Here is a 16,175-nt window from a genome sequence, read left to right on the forward strand (position 1 = left end):
AATATGAGTAATGACCGCGCAGCCTGGCCCAAGAAGCACTGGCATCTGCAGTAGAAAGARCAGTAAAATATCAGGGCGTTATTATGACAGTATGACAGGTCACACTGTTCCTAGTCCAAACCTTTCTGGGCTCTAACATGTTCATGTCACACTCTTGCCRTGGGATGCAAATGCCAGCTCAGAGTATCTGTGACTCCATTCTAAATCTTCACAAACACAAATCATTATCAGCATAAGCACAAGTGAATTCGGCATTTCCAAGGAGAAATAAACAGCTATTGAAAAGCATACTTCTCATTTCATGTGTCAACCAAAATATGCTCTCACATCATTCAACTACATACTTTAAAGTCTGTCCAGAAAGAATATGAYGTGCAAATAGGATTAGAAGCTGTTAGAGACCTGAAGTGGAGTCACTGAAACACAAAGACAGGATGTCACTGAGCACAAAACTCGGAGAAGAGACTCCCGATGCAACACAACAGCAGGAGAGCCTTGACAAAGCATGGATGATGTTAGTGGTTTACATTTTTCTCAAAAGGAGAAGAATCTCTATTTCCAGAGGGGTTAACAGTTTTATTCATGATTTTATTCGAGTCATTGTGTAGCAACATTCACTTATAATTCATTCATGTTCTTTGAATCCCTTATACAGCATGTTCTAATAATCATTTCTGCCAAAGGTAGCACACCTAGATTTGATAATTTTCTTGCAGGGAGATGCATAAGGTCTGGATTCTCTCTCAATCTGTCATCATTTTTCTGTCTTCAGTGGAAGAAAACTGATTTGTGGCGTATTTYACAGGGTTTGCTCCAAAGACCATGAAATTGTGGAATGATTACACTGATAAGGAGCTGCTTATCTGGTTGAGGTTGATATTTCTATAACTTGTTAATAAATATCAGCAACACCAGAATTAAATCTTCCCCCTCCCTCCCCAATGACAGATAAGAACTACATTTATGAGGGAAGTTATTTAACTTTCAGTGCACAACCCATTATCAAATAGATGTCTATCTCTTTATTTATGGGCTTTGATGCCTGAACTTAAAAGGAAACATCAGTCCAATTTAGGCCCAAAAAATGAACGATGAAAAGGAATATAAATCRTATCTTGTATATCCTGTCTGGTGTTAGACACTGTTATGGTTGTGACATAATAACAAAAAGGCTTTGTGGATTACTAAGATTTCTCAAACCTATTCATATCTCAGTAAAAGAGGGAGTCAGGATCCTTTAATTTGTACCATTATCATCTTTCCTGTTTATTTATTCTGAATGAAACAGAGTATATTAGGTCTTATTTATATTTACATAGGCCTACATTAGCCCTACAATATTAGGCCTACAGTCCTATTTAGTTATGTTTCAAAATGATTAAAAAAAAAATAGGAAAAAAAAGGAAAACACTCCGCTGAAAGTTTGACTTTTGGATACTATTCAATACATTGAACCTACATTCAATGGGTCATCTCAGTCAATCTTAAAGGGGGGAAAAAAAGCCTTTCTGTTCAAACATTACAGTTCAGCAATAGTCAAAACCCTTTCAAGTTATGTCTCTTATTTCCTTTAACTCCTGTTCTGCCCATTTTAATCAAAATCTTCCCCATAGCCCTCAAATAGCCTGTGTCCTTTGCAAAGGCTGGAAAATCTACAGGTTTCACTCCTTTCTTTCCCACTCTCCACATTGTAAGGGAGTCCTAAGGCCTTAATCTAAACATCCAAAATCCATTCCACTATTTCTAATACATAAATAACCTGGGGAAGGGAATGGGTAGTTTTTCAAATCCTGGTGTCTGTTACAGAAGAGGTGTCATTACATCATCCCTGACAGGTATCTGGTCTGCTTTATATCTGCAGAAATGTTGCCAGCATGTCAATTCCTCTTAATTAGGGCCATTTGGGCCAACTCCAGCGAAAATGTTAATGGCTCTATTGAACCAGCTACAGAAGGATAAGATGAGGGAAATGAATATTGATAGGATGGCTGGAGCAATGGCTGCCATATTAGAGCAAGGTGCAGCGCCAAAGGCATTAACAGAGAGTGCAAGTCTTAAGGGTGGAAAGAAAATGAAAAGTCGGGGTGGGAAACAGAAAAAGTCAGAGTTAGTCATGGTGCTGTCTGGGTGCTCTGGGCTCTGGTCCAGGAAGTGAAGTGGGAGCCTATGCCCACTAACAGGTGCTTATCCTCCCCACCTTCCCACTGGGCTACTCTTTCAATGTGCCATGAAGGAGCAAAACAAGCCACAGAAACATCTTTATTTCTTTTAATTACACAGTTTAATTACTCACAACCACCAGGCTGAAATCCTGCCTATGCTGTAGTGTGCATTTTGCTGTTGATCTATGGGGTCCAGGTTATCATCAGCCATTCCTATTTCCAAAACTGATGACCATTGTTAAACATCTCCCGGAAGGTGAAAGTTAAGAGCCACATTTCTCAGCAGTGAAGAGATAACAGCTGAGAAAAACTCAGTGCTGAAGACTTCTGGGAGAGCTGCTCCAGTGTCCCTGCTAAGCTTGTCAGCATTTAAGGGTCCTGCATCTACTGCTGGCACCTGCACTGGTTCTCTGAGCTCAGTCAATTGGACTCTACACCTCAGGAATCCTTCAGTCTTATGGAAAGAACATGCTGAGATTATACTTTTAAAATTATATTTTATAGGGCTAAAAACAGTCATCAAAGTACTGAAACCCAGAGTAAATTTGCTACTGCTTTTGAATATAATCTTTGGCCTATACTGCCAGCTTGGGAAAAGTGATTTTTCRGAGAGGAAGACCTTTTCATGTATCTTTGTGTTGTGGCTTACTTTATCCTTACAAAAATCTGAATAAACCTTCTTAATATTCATTCTGAATGAAAGAACAGCTTGGGCAGTGACATGAAGTACTTCCACCTGCTGCGTTATTCCAGATAAAAAGAGCACTTCAGATTGCCTTTTCCCATACATTGGTCACTGTCAAAACAGTATTTTCATCTGTCAGCTCCCTGACAGAGATTTTATAATAGCGTTTGCTAACTTTTCTGAATTTTTTTAGTCTCAAACTGGAGGTTTTCAGATAGGAAATGTAGAATTTTTTTCTGTATTCAAATAACTTGCTACTTTTTAGTCTCCAGTTTAGGCAAGGTTTAGAGGGCAGGAAAGGGGCTTTGACTTGACAGTGATTTGGTAGGCTTTGACTCAGCCTACCAAAGTTAATGGAAAACCTCCTGTTTGAATGATGTGAATTCGCAAAAGAGTCATAAAGTCTTTACTGAGTTTCTAGATGTGGCTGAAACTTTACAGCTGGCTTAGGTTGAATCTGTCTAAAATTATTCCAAATGCCATTATGGAGATAGTTTCATTTTACTTCCATTGAATTAACTCACTTGAAATGCTCCATTTACATTAGAAATTAGCGAAAGCAGCCCAAACTGTTAATGCTGTAAAATATGTTCGTGATGCTATTTGCTATTGATTTTTTTTCATCTAAGGGATGAAGATTTTAGATTTGGAGGGCAAAGCGTTTAATTATTACTACTCTTTCTTTCCATAGTGTTATTCATATTAGTCTAATATCTATATTTTAGCAAACCCAGAAGATCATACTGTATTAGACTAAAGTTTAATTTCAGAGAGAGTAAGTGAAGGATGATCATGTTCTCAGTCATAATTTGAGTGTCTAKAAAGTGTTCTCAGTCATAATTTGAGTGTCTAGAAAGTGTTTGCAGTACATAACATTTTTTTAAAGGTGTTGATAATTCAGATTTCTGTGACTGCTTTCCTTTCTGTGTTAACTGCCCTAACAGAATACTTGTGTTTCTGAGGCTGGTTACTCTGTCTTCTGATTATGAATCATTTTGCTTGACAATTTCTTTGGAAAATATGTGCCTGTTGAAGTTCGTATCTTTCCTGAAAAATATACTGTGTGGAAGCTGAGGGCCCAGATGTTCTTCACGCACTCCAAGAAATGTTCATATTGTGTTAGATTTTAACTTCTTTATCTAAAGAGAAGTGAATAAATCAGACAACTCCAATATTTTAGAATGCATCAATTAAGAAAGTTTGATGTTTACTTAATTTTAATAAAAATACATGCAGCCTTTTGGGACCATCAGTATTTATGGTTAATAATGTGCCACTCAGGAATGTGAAATAGGTTTTTGTTTTTCTGCTGCTATCTGCACTGCTAAATGCTCTTAGCCTGGGAAGCAATTTCTGACCTCCAGGGTTCTCAGGGTTTAACACCCTTGCCATTCAAGCCAATTCCCCACAAGTCCGGCTGGTGTATCCACACTGTACAGCACGTGATGCAGGCCTCCTTCRGATCCCACACAATCACAGAAAGGTTGAGGTTGGAAGGAACCTCTGGAGATCATCTAGTCCAACCCTCCTGCTCAGCTGGGTCACCTAGAGCACGTTAGACAGGGTTGCATCCAGGCRGGCCTTGAAGATCTCCAGAGAAGGAGACTCTMCAAGCTCTCTGGGCAACCTCTGCCAGTGCTCYGTCACTCTCACAGGGAAGAAATTCCCYSTCACGSTCAGGYSGAACTTCCTGTGCTTCAATTTCCGCCCATTGCCTCTTGTCCTGTCACACAGGACAACTGAAAAGAGTTTGTCCCCGTCCCCTTGACACCCTCCCTTCAGGTACTTGTACACATTGATMAGATCCCCCCTCAGKCTTYTCTTCCCCAGGCTRAASAGGCCCAGCTCTYGCAGCCGTTCCTCATRGGGCAGRTGCTCCAGCCCTCTGATCATCTTYRYAGCCCTWCGCTGGACTCTCTCCAGTAGCTCCAKGTCYCTCTTGTMSTGGGGAGCCCAGAACTGGASRCAGTACTCGAGATGAGGCCTCAGCAGGGCTGAGTAGAGGGGCAGGATCACCTCCCTCVACCTGCTGGCAACACTCTTCCTAATGCACCCCCGGATACCATTGGCCTTCCTGGCCACAAGGGCACATTGCTGGCTCATGAGCTCATCCCAGCTGATGCCTGTAAGACATAAGCAGTATCTGCCACATGGTTTCTCAATTCATAGTGTCTGAAAAGCAGCAAGAGCTGGGCTGCCACCCACCAGACTGCTACTTTTACAGAGGGACACCAAGAACATGTATGACGTGCTCTGGGATGTGRTGGCATGAGACTATTTGGAGGATGCTTGAGGGTGCCAAACTCACAGAAACAGTGTTGAGGGACTGTGTGGGGTTAAAGTAGGCACACTTGACGAAGCCTTACTTGTCCTCGCTGTTGAGAGCAGTCCCTAGAATAAAGTATCTACTCACCTGTGATATCTTGTACTTTTTAGATGAGATCACGTATGTAGTACAGCACCTGCCCATGACAGGGCAGGTGTCATCTTACCCCTTCTCATGTCCCAGCTGTTCACATAAAGGTCRGGGACAGTTTGAGAGGAAATACATTTAGCAGTGAGAATATCAATGATCAGTTTAAATTACTCAGGGAGGTTATTTTATATTCAATGCTGCAGTAAAAAAATGCAGATCCTCTACCCTCYGGAAGGTCTGTGTTGTGTGAGCTATTATTGTTGTAGCTCCTGCTCTATCATTGACAAAAGGAGACACTCTTTTAAAAGTGACCTATATATGTACACTGGGTAGACAGAAACAAATTATGATCAAATCAGTTTAATTCAGCTAGACTCGATCTCTGTGAGCACAAATTTACTGACAACTACTAGCAGCTCTTTTATGGTTTCTAGTATAGCATGTTGTGTCTTAATTAACAATACAAACTAGACGTATATTAACAAGCAGATTGCTTTACAGATGAAAATCTCTCCAAAGTGAGCAAGTATCCTATTTATACATGTCCAAGTAAAGGTGTCAAAGCAAGGTGCCAGAACTACAGCTCTTGTTGAATGATTGCATTGAATCATTTCTTCGTAGAGGATCCTCAAAATGTCTGTCAGAAACTTATGTCTCTCTCTTTATTCAAAGTTTCTCTGGAATTCTAGGGCAATATATTCAAATTCTTATTTGAACTCCTATCTCTTCTAACATTGTGGTCTGGCAGGTTACACGATTATTTCCACGAAACTGCAGAAAAAGCAATTGTTCTACTTGCTGTTGTATTGTGGTAGAAGCCACTTTGGGTTTTCTATGAATAGAGTGCTTACTGAAGCACAGCAATATTCTTAGAAATAATTGCAAGTAATTTATTCCTCCGTCACTTGCCTGTCTGCCCAGGAAAGTACTGATTTTGTTTATTCAGTTAAATAAGATGGGGCACTGACTGCCCAAAACTTATAAAGAATTGTCGAGATCGGTCAATAAATATGTTAATACAAACGTTGTTTTGAGCTGGCTTTGAGATGATTTTAGCTAAGGATATATGCATCTTTCTGAAAAATGTTTTCCTTTTGGCAGTCATAGTAAAGCATTGCAATCACTGTTATTAAGGTAGTATGATGGTCCAGGAAACTCCAGCGATCTGTCTCTCTTATTTCATATAGATAATATCCAATGTAGGAAGCTGTGGCCGAAGAGGCAGTGGGATGACATAACTGAATTCAAATCTTAGTAAATCGTTATCTACATGTACATTCTCTACAAACCTCTTGTTATGTGATTTGCCAATRAAGTTTAGAACTATGTTTATGAATGAATTCTTCATAGACTGAGTGGGAATAGCACACTGTGCTTTTTCTTATTTCCCAAGTGTGGTGAGCTTTCTTATCCTGGTTCAGGGCCAGGTTTTCTAAATGCATGCATAGTTCTGCATCTAGATTGTACCTCTCTCTGCAGTTCCAATAGATGCAGAATAGGTTTTTTTATGGTAAATCAAGACAGTAAACCACTGAAGTCAGGGAATTTATGTCATTAGAAAACCAAAGTGAGATCAGAATTGTCTCTCTGTCTCTTTGCAAGTGAAGCTATGCTCCAAATAAGACAAAACTTGTCCGATTTCACACTTTCTTGTTCTTTTCTGGTGTGATATCTATTCTGAGGATAAAAACTAAGCGGTATYATTATTGTAATTCTATTTCAAAATCTTCACCTTCCCTCGGCCTTCATTRTAACTAATTTAATTGTTTGTTGAAATGATTGATTTACTCCCTTTTCCCCTTATTAATCATCACATGGTAAATGCTCAGAAATATTGCAAGGCTATTTCTGACTATCTTTCAAACCATTTATTTTCAGAAGCTATTCACAAAAAGCACTCCTCTAAATATAATATGCCCATGGCCAGTAAGCCTCGCCTTTTTTTAAAGGAGCCTTTCCTTCAGTTGAAACCTCAGAGCTGGTAGCCTGAGGTTTCATCTCTAGCAGTTGATATCAGATTCACTGATGAGCAGAGCAGTGGAGCTCTTTCAAGTGTCACTGAGTTGCTGATTACATCAAGTATCGACTCTGCCCTCTGAGCCCAAGGATGACTATTGATAGAACATAACCTTCCTTTTAGGTTGGATTCTGATGATGTTGGGATGCTCTTGACTAATGCAAACTAATGTGCATTAGTTTGCACRTTGGCAAAGCCCAGGGCTCACATCTTGTCTTTACAGATGAAATATGAGTTTGCATTAGAGCATGTAAGCCTTGAATATGTCAATATGTTAATTAGCACGAGAATGTCAAGAGCATCTAAATATCATTATATAAAATTTAGTGCAGATTTTATGTGTTCTATCGATGTTTAGCTGATAATAAGAAGCCAGCTGCAGATGACTGGATTCACAAAGCATTTGGATACCTAACTCCCACTGATTACAGTAGGACTTTCTAAATATTTTTGTGGACATGGACCAGTGACGGTGACCTGATTTTATGTCCAGTTGTTATGTTATGATATCACATCACATTATGACAATTGTTTTTGGTAGGACATAACTAGTTTCTCAACATGGAACAATACAAATACTTACGTTAGAAAACACTAAAGCCTAAATACTGCCAGCCAATGCTTCAACATTGTCACACTTTCTGCTGCCTTGCAAATAAATGTATTTAAAATGTCCCAACAGCCTCAAACACTATCATATGATAATTGCTGGCAAATGTAGATTAAAGCACTTCGTGCCACACAGAACATTTCATAGAATCATTGAATCATAGAATCAGGAAGGTTGGAAGGAACCTCCGGAGATCACCTAGTCCAACCCTCCTKCTCAGCAGGGTCACCTAGAGCATGTTAGACAGGGTTGCATCCAGGMRGGCCTTGAAGATCTCCAGAGAAGGAGACTCCACAACCTCTCTGGGAAACCTCTGCCAGTGCTCCGTCACTCTCACAGKGAAGAAATTCCCCCTCACGTTCAGGCAGAACTTCCTGTGGTTCAGTTTCTGCCCATTGCCTCTTGTCCTGTCACATGGGACAACTGAAAAGAGTTTGTCCCCATCCGCTTGACAGGGGGAATTTCCTATTCTTTAACAGAGTTATTGCTACAATTTGTAAGGGATAGGAAGTCAAGATGTTTAAATGAATGACTCCTTCCCTATTTAATTCTTCACTGTTCCTTCTTTGCTGTTTACTTTTAGGTCTGTTGAAGTACATGGAGCTGATATTTTCAGAGAATTATTCACAGCATTTCAATGCTTTTTCTTATTGAAAAAGGGTCATTTAGAATCCATCAGATACAGGTATGTATAGTGAAAATTATTTATTCCCATGAGTGTTATATTGTGTTTCTTGTCATTTGCTGTCCAGCCACTCAACCTAAACACAAAATCCTCTGCCAGTCTTGGCAATAAGCTTTCACTGATAGTGTCTTGAATACCTTAGAACCATCAACAGACTTGTCCTCTCACAGCTCGCTCCCTTTTCCAGATTGCTTCTGAATATTTTGACCTGCACAGATTGCAGGACAGCCCCCAAGAGTGCCCCTTCTCCATGAAGAGTGACTCATTCCTACTCTTGATTTCCCACTTTTTAACTGTTATTAATCTACAAGTGCTTGTGTTCTGAAAGCTTTCAGAAAATCCAGGTACACATGGATCATCTGATTATCCTTAACTACAACCTCACTGACTCCTAAATAAAACTGTATTAGGTTTGTGGAGTATCAATTCATTTTATGAATGTTATGTAGATTTTTCTGCAACACTTTGAGTTTCTCCAAATTGCTATTTATTTTATTTTTTACTGTAGTTTCCTGATCTGCCAAGAATAGAAGAAAAACGTCTGTCCTGCAGCTCTCTGCATGTCTCCCCACACTTTCTGGACATTAGTGTGACATTTGCACTATCTTTCCTCCTGATACCCTTTGTCAGGTGTAACCTTACATATTCTACTGAACTTGAAATACATCTGTTAAAAAAAAAAAACAAAAACATTTCTTGGCACAAATTCTAAAGTTTGCAGGAAAAGTTTAAGCAACTAGACTCCACTGGTATGTGATTTTGCTTTTTAGAAAGCAACTCRCCACCTTAAACTCAGAGATAAGTTAAACCAAGACAAGAGAGGAAGTTCTGTCCAACCWCTGTCTGTTCCTCACACTGTTGTAGGAGGATCCTCCAAATCAGGGCAACCATCAACCTAGTGCAACATGGCACTTTGCTGGCACCTCATTTTCCCATTTCTCTGTGTCCTTCCAAGAGCGTAGTGGCATCACCTTGGTCATTTCTCTGCCCCAGAGGCTTCTCAAACGCTCACATGGGATGCTTTCCAAACATTTTCACAGCTGACTTCCCATCTTTCTTACATTGGCTTTATTTGTGACCCTGCTAAAGCTTTATTTGTCCTCTAGTTTTTGCTAACTGTATGTCTCCCGCAGACATGCTAACTGCAAGAAAGAGACAGTCTTTAATTACTCACTCATGTAGTCTGCCCCAGGCAAGGAGTCTGCTCACACTACCTGGAGTCAGTGGACATCTGGGTTCCTGCTCCTGCTGAGCAGTAGTAGTAGTCCTTGTGATTATCACCCAGCCCTGTTCTCCACAGCCTGCTGCTCTGTGAGAAAATTTGTACCTTGCAAGGTGCTATGCTCTGGAGCAAGGGGAGCTATGTCCTTGTCCTACAGCCTCTAGAAGGGCACAGGTAAGCCTTTATGCGAAAGASTTGACAGGCAGCTTTGCTGAGCTCTGCAGATACAGGAGTGTGCCAGTCCCTCAGATTTGCAGTAGTGGTTGCACTACACAATCACTTCTCATTTATAGAAAGGAAACTTGAGCCTGACTGTATCCACATGCCCCTGCCCCGGTCCTTCACTTATGTGAAGGAACAAGACATATAGCATATATCTTAATGCAAAGCAGATATCATATCTGAGTGCTGCTCAGCAAAGAGAATATCTCACACATGTCCTCTAGTGGCTATATACACACATTGGCCAAGAAGGGTAGCAAGGGAGGTGTCTGAGATGCATGGGCATTAGCATCCTCTCAGGAGAAAGGCAAATACTCACTTCCATACTTTGAACTTTGATGACAGAAAAGGAAGTAGGTACGGCCCCCACACTGAGTTCTTCACAGGCTCTCATCAGAGGAGCATGACTAAATTATAATAGGACTTTCTCAAGTAAAACTCCTGCCCTTGAGATTTCTGTAAGGGCTTGTTTTGTTTTGTTTTTTCAGATGAAGCCACTGTGCCACACTACATAGTTGTGGGTCTATGCTGACAGGTGCGAGGCTGATGCTGGGATTCATCTTGGGGCTTAATCCAGAGCACTGGGGGCTAGAGTGGTCTACTCCCTCTTACAAATCAGCAGTTCAGAAACCTCTTGTCACAACTGCAGTTGTTCTTGATTTTAACTTAAGAGGGAAATCATTGCCTTTTTCAAGATCTGGTCTGCTTCTGGTATAAGAGAAGATAGTAGAAAACAAACTGGATACTAGACATAAACAATTTGTTCAGAATTATTGTTACTGAACATCTCTACTATATTATATTTCTCAAATATCCTTCAAATACAGTATAAAAATGGCAACTAATAATATTGCATTGCTGTATTTCTCTAGTACATTTCTTTGTGATTTTTTTCCAAGTAGTTTTGTAATCRTTTCTTTAAAAATGAAAGTTTAAACAGCCTTGATGGCAATGATTTTTCCACTTTTTTTTTCTYAGAATATGTATTTGACACAATGGTGTTTCATTTGTCCCCCTCTTACAGAGTACCACTTTTATTATTAATAATAATGATATTGCCATTTTTGTCTGCCTTTTGTGTTAGCTGGGGAATTGCCCTGTCATATGATGACTAAAATGAGGGAAAAAAAATGCATCTGCACAACTTTCATTATAAAAATGAAGGAATAACATGCATTYGGCAATCACTAGTTGCACCAACTGCTTGTCAGTGGCAACACTGGAAGAAAAGATGTTCCAGCCCTGTGAACTCATAGGAAGGCATCGGGATGTGGCAGGGAAGGGAGCAAACTGGGACTGACCCTCTCAGCAGCACTCAGCCCYGGGGAAGGATCTACAAAGGCTGGTAGTTCCTGAATGAATGGGACCAGGCGGATAGAGTTATTTTTCATAAATCAGTACCTGTAGACCGCTGTAAACTGATATGGCTAAGGGCTGATGCTCCCAGTTTGAGGTATCAATGAGGATGTTAGGGTCTTTAGCACTCCTAGCTGGCTTTATGAGTTATTATTTAAATAAACACTTAGGCTGACCCTATCCAGCTTTCATCTACCCAAGTAAAATCTAKTAAATGGGTACTGAGATAACCCCTAATAGTGCCAGTTGAGATCAGTGCTCTATGGCATTAAGTTCTTAAAAAAAGTCTTACTAGCCTTGGGGTTGGTGTTACTCATTTTGCAGCAYATATGCTGTTTGATGCTTTACTCTCTCTGGCTGTCTCTCCAGGGAAATACTTCCATGTTCTAGCCAAGCACGAGCAACTGGCTAGGAAGTGCTTGTTCTGCTCAAAGTTGAGAGCAGGAGATATCCCTCTTCCAGTAACTTTTGACTGAAGTGCCTGGCCTTAATGTGCCTTTCAGGAAAAATCAAGAAGCTGAGAGTAGTATCAGGGAGCTGCACTTCTTTTGCCTTTTCTAATGCTGCTGCACCTACTCTTCTTTCTCCCAAGCTCTGTTTTCKCTTTTATCCTGGAAAACAGACTTCAAATGTCTTCTTTTCAGCTCTAGCTCAGACTTTTAGATTGGCTTCCTCTCCTTTCACTCTACTGAAATATCTTATATCAGTCTCTAATTATTTATTTTTAGCCTAATCTAGCCTAAACTATGCACTATCCTTACCCACATTGGCCAGTTAGTTACTTCTGATGGTATGTTTGATCATATCATTGGTTTCCTCAATTTCCCCCTCCTCTCCTTCTTTTTCTCTTCTGCAGGATCTTTAACAGATTGTTTTTATCTCAGCTGAGCATTTTGTGGGGTTTCAGAGTACTCCTCAATTTGTATCCTYCTTCTTTGCCCATCCAAGCTGTCCACAACCTCATATCTTCTTTCTATGTGGATGACTCCCAAATCTCTCTGACTTTGATTTACCTCCTTCTATCAGAACAGGAGTCTTGTCCCACAATGTTTCCTTGGGAACGATCAGTTGCCAGCAGAAGCTTAGYGTGGTTAATAGAGAGATCTTAATGTTTTCCCTGCACCAAAACTCTCTGCTGCCACCTTTCCTGATTATGTATCACTAAAGCCTGTTTTCTATTTGTACTTCTCTCTGCATCCTCATGGCTGTCTTGCAGGGATTTCTTAACTTTGTTTGTTTGTTTTTGTATAAAATAACTACGATGCTGTTTTACCTATCCCTTTTATAGCTAAAGTCTCCTGCCTAAACTCTCACTAATTCATTCTTGCCTACTACAGCATTCTTTTCTCTAGTCTTGAAATATGCAATCTTGCCTTTCCAATATGTTCAAAAGGCCACTGCCAAGGTCCTTTTCCTTGCTAATGGCTCATGCCAGTATTCAKTGTGCACCTTTTCCTGAAGTCCTCTTCTCAAGAGCACCTCTCYTCATTCTCAGGTCCCTTCTCATCCAACATTTACCAGTCAAAGGTTAGCTCCTTCTTCCCTCTGGCCCACAGGACCATTATACTTTTGCCTGTGCTGCTCTCAAGCCTGGCAGGTGATCCCTCTAAATATCTGCACACCCTCCTTCAAATCTTTCCCTCTCCATGAGCAGGTGTCCTACAGTAAGAAAGGAAGGTTTATCCAGTTCAGGCATCCATTACAGCTGTGTCAGGTTTTGATGACTTTGTGTCATGTGTTAGTTGTGATGAGATACTGGGGGTGAGCATAGGATTTATGAAGTTCAGCAACAAACAGAAGGAGTTGTCTAATTCAGGATGAATAGGCTGATTTCAAAGGCACAGTGGGAGTGCTTCACATTCTGTGGCCTGCGTCTTCATTTGCAACACAGGCTATACATCAGCAGGGCTGCTTGATCAAGGAGTAAACTTGACAGAGCTTTGTTTCTGCTTCTACACATGCAAAAAAACAATGTAGGGTATTGACTCAGGGGATTTTTAAACCATGGGTTATATTCAGTTCCTCCCCCAACCCCTCTGACCTCTAGTTATGCAGATATAAGCCCAGATCATTGCTCAAAAAATTGTTTTTATGTAACTAACTGTCTGTGAAGCTGTGCTGTAAACCAGATCCCTGGAATGTCTGGGTTAGAAAASTCTTTTGTGAGTAGTTATTATGAACTTAGGTGGCTGAAACAGAATGGCAAACAGATACGGAGCATGATGTGAGCTGGTATGTGTGACAGTAATAATAATAAAGGATTTGCTTGATCACATCATAGACAGGATGTTTTCCACCACTTTGTCCCCTCTGGGAAATGAAGTCTAGTATGTAGAAGGAGAATAGCTGGTAAAGCAGTAGATCTTAAATTCCGTAAGRTCAGCACAATTATTCTCTGGTCATTGGCTCCTAGCCCCAGTAATACAGTTATAAGGAAACAGCTGGGACTTAAGCATAAGGATTTCCCTTCTGACACTTCACTTCCACACGAAGTTTATCCATCTCTTCCGAGGTAATACATAAGAAGCCACTACAAAGGAAAGCCACGTTTTAGCAGGATAGTAAATGCAACGTTTGGCAAAAAGCCTTGTTCTTGGTGTCACAGTCTCCATCTGTGCTCCTCCTGCTGATGCAGAGCCACATGGTGCRGAAGCCACTGAGTGGACCACCAGCCCTAGGGTGCCAGCCTGCCTTTCCATGTGCTAGTCTTGGCCAGTTGGTAAGTCTGCAGGTAGCCACAACAGCATCCTCCAGCTCCAGGCATCGAAGCATCTCCTCAGGGAGATTGCATCCTCCTCCTCAGGCTTTACTTAGGTTGTGTCTTTGATGTGATCTGGGTTTCTCGGTTGGAAGGGATCCTACATCTTAATTTCTAGCAGAATTTTTCTCCCAGTATTGACAGAGTAGGTTAGTGCTGTTTCCCCTCGGAAGAGTTGTGACTAGATTTTCCAAAGAAGCCCATTTAAATATGAAGAATAAATGATCAGCCTCCTGCAAAAGATGTCGGTACGCTGGACATTTGGGCTCTTTGAAAATCTGCCCATGGCAGCTGCAGCTTGCTCAGCTCATTTGAAAAGCCAGTCCTCGTGTACTTTTCTCAATGCGAATTGGCATCTGTTTGAAACTCTGGCTCCTTTTCTGGGGGGTGAGCTCATGAGCAGTGTAGGAGCCTAAAATTCATTACCTTTCAAATATTCTTTAACTGCTTTTGAAAATGTTACCCTTTGAGCTCTTTTATGAATCTCCCCCATTATGCGCGATTAAGGAGTAAGATTGTCTCTTTGCAGTTATCATTTAGAGGCTGGGTAAAGGTTGAGAGCTAAAAAAACATCTATTGAAAGTATCTGTGGAATCTCTCGTTCTACGACAGAAAAACATTATAATGCAGGACCAGGCTTGGGAGGCCTGTGTTATTCTATTCACAATTCTGCCAACAGCCTGTTAAGTAACTTTGTGCCAGTCACTTCTGTTTGTTGTGCATGAATGTTCTCGCATTGCTAAAATATGGGTAATGACGCCTATCTTCTTTGGAAGGAGACTTGCGAGCTTGAAATGAAAACTATAGCTAAGGTGCTTATGCTCATACAGATGCCCAAACTTTTTGCCTGTTCATGGAATATAAATGCCAGAGAAAAAGAGTGATGTGATGAAAAAAGCACACAATTTATATTAAACAAAACCTCTCATACGCAATTTATGACAAGACAAAACCAGCTCCAGGAAACACCTTCAGTGTTTCTAAGTTACTTTTGTGGAATGTTCATAGTCTAGGTAATTGTGAATAAAACCTGTCTCTTGTATGTCAGTATTAGTTATGTACTCCGGAATCCCAAAATAGTCTGACAAAAACAACAAATAACATAAACTAAGTTTCARGCTTCACAGGATCTGATTTTTCCTTTTCTGCATTTGTCTCTTCAATTCCCCATTTTCTGTGGCCAGAAGAGGTTGTCCTAAAATCTTAAGCATGGGTTTATCAAAAACAAAAATAGAAATGTAGCTTTYGACTTGAAATGCTTCCTGGAACTAAATATCTACTTTGCAATGATTAAACTGAAGCAAATCCTCCCAGAGATCGTGCAAGCCCCTTCCATCACTGATGGAGAGATGTGGGGCATGCTGATCTGCCTACACCCACCTGCAAAGAAGAGAACTTTCTTTTCCTTGCTTTGTTCATCCCACGTAGTTTGCTGTGTAACAGTATGAAAGATTTCAGAGTAGAACAGTTTAMATTGTGGTAAATTATGACTTAGTAGCTATATTGGAGGGTTTCTGGCTATCAGATTATTCTGTTGTTCAGCTTGAAAAATAAGGGCTTTTGATGAGAGCTGGGGCTCTATCTGGTGGTTTTGTAAATCAGAGTCCCAGAGTATTCGGGCTGGACAGTGACGAGTCCAGYCTCCATCAGGAGGTGACTAGTCCAAACTGCTGCTCACAGCAGGGTGACCACTGACCACTGACCAGGTTGCTCAGGCAGTGTCAAGACTGATGGGCTACCCGTCAGGGTGAAACTGAGTAGCTGCTCCCACTTTTCTCTCTCTTCCAGCAACACCCTTTCAACTTCACCACAAAGCTGGGAAAGCAAAGAGGAGGAAGTGGACAGCCACATGTAGTGCAGCCCCTCCAACCAGACTTGTAAGTATTTTGGGGGAGCTGCTAGGAGAGATGTCCCACCACACCACGCAGCTGGGCAACTTTGGTGACTCCCCAGCATCTCTCTGTGCATACAACACATCCTGGTGTGCCGAACACCATGCTTGGGCTCTCTCCAACCTGGCAGCTTTGCACACATCTGGCCTG

The sequence above is a fragment of the Rhea americana genome, unplaced genomic scaffold (assembly GCF_003343005.1).
Source record: "Rhea americana isolate MKP2758 unplaced genomic scaffold, rheAme1 scaffold_82, whole genome shotgun sequence".
NCBI lineage: Eukaryota > Metazoa > Chordata > Aves > Rheiformes > Rheidae > Rhea > Rhea americana.